Here is an 11,818-nt window from a genome sequence, read left to right as displayed (position 1 = left end):
TAGCGACAGGGTGGACATTCCCTCCTAGCTGTGAGAGAGAGGAGAAAGTGTCAGTGTTGTTGGCGCCTGCTGGTGTGGACACCTGCTTGAAAAGCAGCAAGATAGAATATAAAGGAGAGGTAGGCTGAGTCTGGACTCACGAAATGCTTTCTTCATATCCCTTCACAAGGGCTTACCCAAACACTTAAGAGGTCCATAGGCTCTGAACCTCCTTTGAGCTTAGTGGCCCCCTGTTTCTTGTGCATGCTATAAAGAATCTCATCATAAAGACTCATCAATAAATTCAACTGTGAGGTTCCCTTTCTGACTGAGACCTCTTCCCTGGCCTTCCAGTGACCAAACTTACATATACAGGGTTTTTGATCTGTCTCTCCAATCCTAATTCCATTATACCTGTATCTACACCACATTCTATGATAGAGCTCTTGTGGATATCTATTAGAATCCTGGCACAAATGTCAGGCACGCATCACATTTTTAGCTGCATACCTGGTCCTTTTGGAGTTCATCCATCCGAGGGTTCCTGTGTAACCAATGCTTAATTTTGGGTAAACTATTGCCTCCCAGTAATAAAGAACTTCTGGGGCCCTTCCTGGGATTTCTTGGAGATGCAAAGTTCCTTCTTTTGTGAAATTAAAGATGCAAGAATTTAAATATTAATATCAAAAATCGCCCGGGATTCACTGAATTATCTGCAGATATACTGTTAGTTAAGTGCTTATCCTCCTCTTGGGCCCTATTCTATAAGCCCTTTAGGAGCTCTTATTTCCTCTCTCTCATAGGGTATAAATACCCTAATGTAAGCCACTTACTTCCTTATGTCAATCTATTCTCTCATTTCTCAACCTCCCTCGACCCTTCTTCTCCTCCAAACTCTCTAGGGTTTGTCATGGTATCAGAGCTCTAGGGCTCCAGATCTTCCCTCTCCTCTCTAGGGTTTGACATCACCCTTTAGGGTTTGAGATCCCTTGATCTCACCCTCCCTCCCTCCTCACAGCCAGCCGCACAGCAGCAAGCCGCGCAGCAGCAAGCTGCCGCGTGACCAGCCCGTCGCACAGCAGCAAGCCGCCGCGCCGCCCGCGCGGCAGCCAGCACAGCCGCGCAGCAGCAAGCCGCGCGACCAGCCAGCCGCGCGACCAGCCGCCGCGCACAGCCAGCCGCCGCGCGACCAGCCAGCAGCGCAGCAGCCAGCCGCGCGACCAGCCAGCCGCGCGACCAGCCGCCGCGCACAGCCAGCCGCACAGCAGCAAGCCACGCAGCAGCCAGCCGCGCGACCAGCCAGCCAGCGATCAGCCGCCAGCGCACAGCCAGCCGCGCGCGCCAGCCAGCAGCGCAGCAGCCAGCGCGCGACCAGCCGCCGCGCACAGCCAGCCGCCGCGCGACCAGCCAGCAGCGCAGCAGCAAGCCGCCGCGCAGCCCGCTCAGCAGCCAGCACAGCCGCGCAGCAGCCAGCCGCCGCAGCCAGCCGCGCGACCAGCCAGCAGCGCAGCAGCCAGCCGCCGCACAGCCAGCCGCGCAGCCCGCAGCGCAGTCAGCCGCACAGCCAGCCGCACAGCCAGCCGCACAGCCAGCCGCACAGCCAGCCGCGCAGCCAGCCGCGCAGCCAGCCGCACAGCCAGCCGCGCAGCCAGCCGCACAGCCAGTCGCGCAGCCAGCCGCGCAGTCAGCCGCGCAGAGACCGACATAGAGACCATGCCTTACACAGAGACCGACTTTGCGGAGAAGCCGCTCTCCTACAAGATCACTCATCCGTTGCCTCTGGTCCCGGAATCAACTCTTCTCCGCGGCCCGAATCTTCTGCAGTGGTCTCGCTTCATCGAGACCACCCTCAAATCCCGTCAACTGTACAAGCACTGCACCGAGCATCCCTTGACCGCCGATCACCCTCACTATGCGGCTTGGGACGCCGAGGAGCAGTTCATCCTTGGGTGGCTGTCCACGTTCACATTGGCCCCCGATTTCCGCGACCGCTTTCCCCATCAGAAAACGGTCAAAGGGTTTTGGGACCAAGCCACGAAATTTTGCGGGCGGGAGAATGATTGGTGGCGCATCTACGCCCTCGCTGCTCAAGCTTCCAACCTGAAACAGGGCTCTCTGTCGATCTCCGATTATGCTCTCGCACACAAGAAGGCGTGGGATGAAGTGGACCACTACCTGCCAACGGACGACCCCAAGTGCAAGACCTATCAGAACATGCTTATCCTGCGCATCATGGGGTTTCTCAACGGCCTAAACCGGAATATGAGGCCATTCGTGCCGGGGCCCTGCACAACAAAGATGGCCCTCCGGATCTCGAGACGTTGGTTCAGGAGCTCCAGGAGGAAGAGAGTCATCTCCTTCTCCATGGGACTCCCACCTCCGACCCGGCTGAGTCCTCTGCGCTTCTGGCAGCACCTGCTGCCGCTGCTGGGCAGTCCTCGGCCCTCTTACCGACTCCGGCAGCCGCTGCCCGCCCTGCAAAAACACCCGTCTGCACCTATTGCGGGAAGCCGGGCCACTGGAAAAACAAGTGCACTAAACGTCTCAACGACTGGCGAAAGAAGAAAGAGGCGGACAGCAAGGCCATGTTGGCCCAATCTGAATCTTCCCCGGCCCCGAGCACGTCTACCACGGCTCTGGACAGCATCCAAGCCGAGCTTGCCCGGCTCCGTGATCAGGTGGCAGCCATGCAGCCTTCTTCGACCGCCTACTTCGGCACATTTGGTGCGTCTCCCTCCCCTGCCGACACTTGGTATTGCGGCCATACGGCGTCTCACTCGCCGGTCGTATCGGACACGACTTGGGTGCTTGACTCGGGGGCCACTGAGCACATGACCCCCCTCAACACTCGGTTCGTCTCCTACGTCCGGCATAGTGGTGCACGTACTGTTCTCACGGCCGGGGGTGGACGACTACGCGTGGCTGGAATCGGGGCAGTCTATGTGGACGGCCTTGGTGTGGTCCGCAACGTCCTCCACGTTCCCGACCTGCGGGCTGTACTTCTGTCACCACAACGCCTTGTTGATGCCGTCCAGTGCTCATTTCATCTCCAACCTGACGGCATGTTTCTGTCTGACAAGGTCGGCCGGACTACACGGATTAGGCGGGAGAACGGGCTGCTGTTGCTGGATGATGGGGGACGGTCGCAGTGCTTCGCGGTGCACCGGACACTTCGGACGGGGGCCGAGCAGCGGTGGGGCCGACTCCTGATGACGCACCAGCGGCTGGGCCACCCGCCTTTTGCGACTCTTCACCGTCTTTCCCCTGAATTATGTTCTGGCTTGGACCTTAAGACCTTGGTGTGACGCTTGTCAGTTGGCGGCATCGCCGTTCTTCCTTCACTCCGTCCTCGGCTCACACATCTGTCCCGCTGTTCCGGTGCATAGCGGCGTGTGGGGACCTGCCCGAAACCTAGCTTGAAAGGTCATCGGTACTTCCTTCTACTTGTGGACGAGGCAACTTCGCTATACGTGGTCTACCTCCTCACCGCGAAGTCGGAAGTTGCGCAGAATGTCCGTCATTTTTGTGCGATGGTGGCGACGCAGTTTGGTCGGGGTATCCAGCGGTTTCGCTCGGATAATGCCCGCGACTTCTTCAACAACGACCTCGACGCCTTCTTCGCCGACCGGGGGATCCTCCACGAATCTTCATGCCCTGCCACCCCGGAGCAGAACGGACTAGCCGAACGTCGCATCGGCTATGTCACCTCGACGGCCCGGACGCTCCTTATCGACGCCAAGGCCCCGTGGCCGTATTGGGGTGATGCCGTCCTGACGAGCACCCATCTCGTCAATCGCATTCCCACCCAGCTGTTGGCGTTCTCTACCCCCCTGGACCGGATGAGCGCGGCCTTCCCCGACACGTGCCTGCGGACGGGTCTCTTGCCACGGATATTCGGCTGCACGGCATATGTCCACGACACGTCTCCGGGCCGGACAAAGCTTGACGCTCGTGCTGTTCGGTGCGTCTTCGTTGGGTACTCCTCTCTTCAGAAGGGGTATCGGTGCTACCATCCGCCGTCTCGGCGATACTTCATCTCGGCAAATGTCACCTTTGCCGAGCATGAACCCTATTTTGGGGACCACTCTTCCTCATCCCGCCTCCCGTTGGATGCGGCCCCCTCGGCTCCCCACTTGGGGCCCGTTCCTTTCTTGGAGCCCACCGCTCCGCATCTTCTTCCTCATTCCATGATCCTCTCCCTTTGATTCTTCTCCGTCAGTGACCCCGAGGGGCCTTTGGACGTGCTGTCCTCCCCATCTTTGCTTCCGCCATCCGGCATGCTCCTCCTCTTCCTCCTTCCTCCGATCAGTCCCCTCTCGAGTCATCCTCCTCTCGCTTCCCGTTGCGCCTCCTCCCTTGATGACCCTTTCCTTCCCTCCCATGACGAGTCTTCTTCCCCTGCTCCGTTATCTGATTCTCCGTGGAGGTTTCGTCCTCCTCCCGAGGACTCCCCTCCCCACTGCTTCCGCTCATCTTCCATTGGCGAGCCATCCTCAACCTCTCTCGACGATGGCGACCAGTTGGGATGGCCCATTGCCCTCCGGAAAGGGTTCGTCAGTGCACTCAGACGCCCGTTATCCTCTTCGCATTTTCTTTCCTTCGACCGGCTGAGTACTCCCTACCGGCTGTTTCTTGCTCGCATCGAGTCGGATCCCATCCTCGCCGCTTAGCCGATGCTATCGCTTCTCCTCATTGGAAAGCGGCGATGGACGAGGAGATGCAGTCTCTACTCCGAAACCGCACTTGGAACATCGTCCCCCTCCCTCTTGGCAAGCGGGCGGTGGATTGCAAGTGGGTCCACACCAAGAAGCATCATGCGGATGGCACCCTTGAGCGCTACAAGTCTCGACTTGTGGCTCGCGGGTTCACCCAATCTTACGGAGTGGACTACTTCGAGACGTTCTCCCCTGTGGCGAAGATGGAGACCGTTCGCCTCCTCCTGGCCCTCGCGGCTCACTTCCGGTGGGCTATCCGACAGTTCGACGTCAAGAACGCCTTCTTGCATGGCGACTTGACGGAGGAGGTGTACATGCAGCAGCCGCGGGTTACTCTCTCGGCCCCCCTGGCCACGTCTGCCGACTGCGGAAGTCCCTTTATGGACTAAAGCAGTCTCCGCGCATGTGGTTCGGCCGGTTCTCCGCTGTTCTGAAAGCCGAAGGGTACACTCAGAGCAACGGAGATGCCACTTTGTTCTTCCGCCACCGTCCGACCGGGATCTCCATCCTTGCTGTGTATGTCGACGACATCCTCATCACGGGATCAGATGCTGCTGAAGCCGTTCGTCTTAGCACCGCCCTGGCCAAGGAATTTGAGATCAAGGCCCTTGGCCTTCTCCGATATTTCCTCGGCCTTGAGGTGGCGTACTCCTCACGGGGCCTCTTTGTTTCACAGCAGAAGTACGCCGTCGACTTGCTGACTTTGACAGGGATGACCGGGTGTGCGCCCGTGAGCACTCCTATCGACCCCAACGTCAAGTTGGGCAAGGGCGAGGACTCTCCTTTGACGAATGCTCACCGCTATCAGCAGTTGGTGGGCAAACTCCTCTACCTGACTCACACTCGGCCCGACATTGCATTTGCGGTCAACCTGCTCAGTCAGTTCATGCACTCACCGAGGGAGATCCACAGTCAAGCCGCCCACCGGGTACTTTCGTATCTCAAGGGCTGCCCGGGCAAGGGACTCCTCTTCCCTCATAGCTTGGACAAGACGGTGAAGGTGTACACCGATGCCGATTTTGCTGGCTCCGTTGTGGATTGTCGGTCTACCACGGGTACTGCGTTCGTTCTTGGCAGCCTCGTCAGCTGGAAAAGTAGCAAGCAGGACAAGGTGTCCCGCTCCAGTGCCGAGGCGAATTTCGTGCTCTTGCTGATGGGGCAGCCGAGGACAGTGCATCCACAACATCCTCGCCGATCTTCACGTGAAGTATGTGGGACCAATCCACTTCTTCTGTGACAACAAATCCACTATCGCCTTAGCCAAGAACCCCGGACAGCAAGGGCGCATCAAGCACATGGAGCGCAACCGCTATTTCTTCAAGGAACGTATGGACGAGGGGCTCTTCGACCTCGAATACGTCTCCTCTGCTGACCAGGCAGCGGATGTCCTCACCAAGGGACTGTCCCGGCCGCTGCTTCAACGTGCTGTATCCAAGCTCAATATGGACGACATCCATACTTCGCTTGCGGGGGGGTGTTAGTTAAGTGCTTATCCTCCTCTTGGGCCCTATTCTATAAGCCCTTTAGGAGCTCTTATTTCCTCTCTCTCATAGGGTATAAATACCCTAATGTAAGCCACTTACTTCCTTATGTCAATCTATTCTCTCATTTCTCAACCTCCATCGACCCTTCTTCTCCTCCAAACTCTCTAGGGTTTGTCATATACCATCTGGACGGAGAAGGATACGCCCATTCTCTTCGCCTCCCCCTCCCCGCCCGTGTCTAGAGTCCTAAGCAATGGTCTCAGATATAATATGGACTGCTGCATCCTCATATAATCCCCTGCCACTGGTCTGATGAGGTGTCAACAAAGCCGTGGGAGGGCATAGAAGCAAGGAAACTCTTCCATAATGTGCATCTAGTTTACCAGTTGTCTAATGAGTAGCGGAAATGAAGCCCTCCACCTACCAGCCAAAAAATTCCTGGACTTGAGGGAACACCTGCCTCAGCCCTCGCCACAATACAGACGTCCCTCTGACTTCGATCGCGCACCTCTCCCAGTCCATCTATAACCCATTAGTGTCTTTCAAGACTTGCAAAACGATATCCACATCCCGTCCCATGAGTCTGCCCACCAACTTGGTTAGTATGGATAGGTTCATCAAATCGTAGCTTTAATATCCCAACCCGCCTGGGTTGACTGACCTGCTGACTACATCCTAAGATACCAATGTCATCCCCCTCTTCGCCCCACCCTTAATATTTCTATAGGAATCTTCTCATCAGGCCTTCTAGGCATTTACAGACCTCACTTGTAATTTCAGGACTGAAACATAGAGTTGGAGCACTGAGAGGACGTGGCGCAACACCAAGGTACCCCCCTTGACAATAATCTGGCCTGCCACCCGTCTAGCTTTCCTTCCACTTTGATAACTGGTGCCAGTCAATGTTCTTGAGACAAACCACTATGAAAAGAAGGCCCAGATACCTCACGAGTGACTTCCCAATTGACGTCCCTAAGGACTTAAAGCACAAATCTTCCTCCTCTCGCAACAACCCAAAACTAACAATCTGATTTGGCATGTTGAATGCGAAATCTCCATCAGTCTGCCAAAAGGTCTTGAACTGTGGAGAGGTTCTAGGGCTCTACAACTGATCCCTCCACCAAAAAATGTAGTATCGTTCAGATTTTGCAGTAGAGGGATTCTCACTAGGAAACTTAGGGTCTGAATCCCTTAAGCAGGCCATGAGCACATGCTTGATTTGTGCTTATATCAAAATCATCCACTGTCAAGATGAACACCGGAGGTACTTGGGGAAACCCTGACTAACACCCCGTTGAAGTTGAATCCATTCCCCTGTCTGTACAGTGGGATCAAAAAAGAGTGGGGAATGATGGATCTCTCTATCCACTACAACCATTCTTTTGGCAAAACCTCTTCGTCAATTACTTCTTTTTAGCATGTCTGCCAAATCCATTGCTTTGATAAGGTCTATAGAGTTTGACAATGAAATAGGGCGGAAACCTCCAACACTGACGACCCCTTCCTATTTTGGCAGCAGAACAAGATAGGCGCTGTTTATCCTCTCTATTCCATAGTTTCCACTTCTGAACTCCTCAACTGTGGTCATTACCTTCATCTTCAACAAAAATCTGCCAGGGCCTGTCGCCCCTTCCCCATTCAGCCCTTGATGGCCTCTTGAACTTCTTCCTTTAAGAATAACCGGCCCAACACCCCTTATTGCTTCAACATCAGCCGATTTTCACCTCTTCCACTCTTCCTCCATTTATTTGTTCCACCTCGCCATAAAAAGTTCCTGAAATAATCTGCCAGAGCTCTACTAACTGCTTCGGCACCCACGTATTCTAGAATTTCTGCTTGCACCCTCAGTATCTGGTTCATTTTGCTCCTACCATTTTTGCGATGAGATGGAAGAACCTAGTGTTAGCATCCCCCTCTTTTAGCCACACTGTCATGGCCTCTGTTATCTTCATCAATCCATCTCCATATTGTCTTCCTCTGTTATCGTCTCTAGGCATCCACATTGTTTATTTTCTTCTTCTTCCAGTAGGGTTCTGGTATCCGCTATTGTCCCAAATCCTTGATTCTGTCTAAGATGTCAGATCACTTTCTATTTCACTCCTCCCCGATTTCTTTCCTCAGTTCCTTGTCGTGACTTTGCTGACTTCCGATTTTGTTAGCCAAACTCATTATTGCTGAACCTTGCCCAGGATCCTCTGACACTATTTAATGACTTCCTCTTTTTAGCTTACCTCTTAGAGCTAAGATTTGTCCACCTTGAAATATGTGGAATGGCTGGATCCCTCGTATGATTACCAGATGATCTGAGAGTGATCTGACGACATGCAAGGAAATGACGGCAGGTTAGCTAGCAGGAAGTGCTCCATTAGCTCGGCCAAGCACAAAAAACAATTCAACTGAGATAAGGATGTCAGACCTGCTATGCTCCTCCAACCGTGCATGCAATCCATTGGTCCCATTTCTTGAAGAGATACATCTGCCATGAATGCCAACAAGGCCTAAAATTTGGTTCTTGTTAGTGAGAGACTAGCTACTATGGGCTAATGGGCCCTATTCTATAAGCCCATTAGCCCATCTATCCTTCTCTCTCTTAGGGTATACATACCCACCTATGTACTCAGTTATGAGTATGTCATTATCTTCCTCTTCTCTTCCACAACATGGTATCAGAGCTCCAGAGCTCCTCACCTAGGGTTTGACATCGCCCGCACATCGCTGCTGCCGCTCTTGCAGCAGCAGCCACCGCCGCCGTGCGCAAGCGCAGCAGCCAGCCACCGCCGCGCGCAAGCGCAGCCGCCCGCCGCCGCCACGCGCACGCGCAGCAGCACATCGCCGCCGCTCGCACGCGCAGCAGCACATCGCCGCCGCGACGCGCGCAGCAGCCGCAGCCGCGCGCGCACGCGCGCGCAGCCCGCAGCCGCGCGCGCGCGCCGCGCAGCCCGCAGCTGCCACGCGCGCGTCGCAGCCTGCCGCCACACGTAACGCGCCGCAGCCGCCAGACGCCGCCGACGCCGCGCGCCGCAGCCACCAGCTGCGCGCGGCGCAGCCGCAGCCCCCAGCCGCCAGCCGCGCCGCACCCCTAGCCGCAGCGCGCCCGCGCCGCAGCCGCCCGCCGCCGCGCGCGCACGCGTCGCAGCCTAGCCGTAGCGCGCCCGCGCGCAGCCGCCAGTCGCCGTGCGCCGCGCGCAGCCACCAGCTGCCGCGCCGCGCCGCGCCGCCAGCCGCCAGCGCTGCACGCTGCGTCGCAGCCCTAGCCGTAGCGCGCCCGCGCCGCAGCCGCCAGTCGCCGCGCGCCTGGGCAGCAGTAATCAGCAGCCGCACGCCGCAGCAACAGCAGCAGCGTGCACGCGCAGCAGCCAGCCACCGCCGCACGCCGCCACCGAAACCAACATGCTGTTCACTGAGACTGACTTCGCCGAGAGGCCCTTGTCCTACAAGGTGGCTCATCCGCTCCCATCGGTCCCGGAGGTGACACTTCTACGGGGCCCGAATCTCCTTCAGTGGATGCGCTTTGTCGAAACCGCCCTGAAGGCACGTCAGCTCTTCAAGCACTGCACTGAAGAGCCCCTTACAGTCGACCACCCACACCATGCGGCGTGGGACGCTGAGGAACAGTTCGTCCTCGGCTGGCTGTATGCGTACACCCTGACTCCCGACTTCCGCGACCGGTTTCCGCATCAGAAAACGGTCAAAGGATTCTGGGATCAGGCGCGCTCCTTCTGTGGCTGGGACAACGACTGGTGGCGCCTTTATGCTCTTGCATGTCAGGCCAGCAATCTCCGTCAGGGGACGCTGGCCATCTCTGAATATGCACTTGCCCACAAGAAGATGTGGGATGAGGTGGACTATTATCTTCCACCCGGCGACCCGGCGCCGAAGACGCATGCAGAATGTGCTCCTCTTGCGGATCATGGGCTTCCTCAGCGGCCTGAACCGCGAGTATGATGACGTCCGTCGTCGTGCTTTGCACCGCAAAGAAGGTCCACCTGCTCTTGAGGAATTGGTGAAGGAGCTCCAAGAGGAGGAAAGTCACTTTCTCCTCCATGGGACTCCCTCCTCCGGTCCTCCGGGCGAGTCGACCGCCCTGCTTTCTGCCCCCACCGCGTCTACACTTTCTTCCGGCGGCAAGCCCCCGGCGATCCTCCCTACGCCCACATCCACTGCTCCACCAGCTGGGACGGCGGTTTGCTCATATTGCGGCAAACCGGGCCACGGGAAGAACAAGTGCAAGAAGCGTCTGAATGATTGGAGAAAGAAGAAAGAGGCCGCCGACGGCAAGGCCATGGTGGCCCAGTCTGACTCGTCCTCCGCCAGCGCCTCCTCAGTGACCATGGATCAGCTCCAGGCAGATTTGGCCCGACTTCGTGACCAGATGGCAGCCCTGCAGAATCCATCCACGGCTTACTTCGGTGGTTTTAGTGCGTCTTCCACTCCTTCCCCTTCCGATGAATGGTACTGTGGTCATACGGCTTTTCACTCTCCTGTCGTCTCCGATACTACTTGGGTCCTTGACTCGGGGGCCACCGAACATATGACCCCGAGTAATGCCCGGTTTGTGTCCTACGAGCGGCATCAGGGTGGCCGTACTGTTCTCACGGCAGGGGGTGGACGTCTTCGTGTGGCCGGCATCGGGGCCGTCTATGTGGACGGTCTTGGTGTGGTCCACAACGTCCTGCATGTTCCCGACCTGCGGGCAGTTCTTATGTCTCTGCAGCGTTTAGTTGATGCCGTCTCCTGTTCATTCCACCTCAGGCCTGACGGTATGTTTCTGTCTGACAAGGTGGGCCGGACTACACCGATTAGGCGGGAGAATGGACTGCTGCTGCTGGATGACGGAGGCCGCTCCCAGTGCTTCATGGTGCACCGGACTCTACTCTCCGTGGCTGAGCAGTGTCGGGGTCGTCTTCTGATGGAGCATCAGCGTCTTGGACACCCACCTTTCTCTACTTTACAGCGTTTGTTTCCGTCGTTATGTTTGGGCGTGGACCTCAAGACTGTGATTTGTGAAGCTTGTCAGTTGGCAAAGCATCGTAGATCCTCTTTTGCTTCCTCTCCGTCTCACACTACGACCCCGCTGTTCCGCGTCCACAGTGATGTATGGGGGCCGGCCCCACAGCCCAGTCTGAAGGGGCATCACTACTTCCTACTCTTTGTGGACGAAGCTACCCGCTATACGTGGGTTTACCTTCTGATTGCGAAGTCGGAGGTTGCGCAGAATGTTCGACATTTTTGCACCATGCTCCAGACGCAGTTTGGTCGCGGCATCCAGCGTTTTAGGTCCGACAATGCTCGGGACTTCTTCAACGCTGACCTCGACTCTTTCTTTGCCGACCGGGGCATTCTCCACGAGTCCTCCTGTGTGGCCACCCCCGAGCATAATGGCATGGCTGAGCGGCGGCTCGGCTATGTTACCTCGACAGCGCGCACGTTGCTGTTGGACTCGAAGGCGCCTAGGCGTTTTTGGGGCGATGCGGTTTTGACGAGTACTCATCTCGTTAACCGTATCCCCACTTCGCTCCTGGAGTTCTCCAGCCCCTTGGACCGGATGACTGTGGCCTTCCTGGACGCTTCCCTGAGGACGGGGCTCTTGCCTCGTATCTTCGGCTGCACGGCCTACGTCCATGACTCTTTTCCGACGTG

General features: G+C 56.8%; 1 protein-coding gene across 3 annotated transcripts in view; it reads right to left on the bottom strand.

The window, feature by feature from the left end:
* Positions 1-11,818, bottom strand: part of SPPL2 (SIGNAL PEPTIDE PEPTIDASE-LIKE 2) — a 30,767-nt gene that overhangs the window by 4,410 nt on the left and 14,539 nt on the right. The gene's annotated exons all lie outside the window — the stretch shown is intronic.

This window comes from Wolffia australiana, chromosome 12 (genome assembly GCF_029677425.1).
Source record: "Wolffia australiana isolate 7733 chromosome 12, ASM2967742v1".
Taxonomy (NCBI): Eukaryota; Viridiplantae; Streptophyta; class Magnoliopsida; order Alismatales; family Araceae; genus Wolffia; species Wolffia australiana.
The sequence above is the reverse complement of the archived record's forward strand: the minus strand, read 5'-3'. Positions and strand labels throughout refer to the sequence as shown.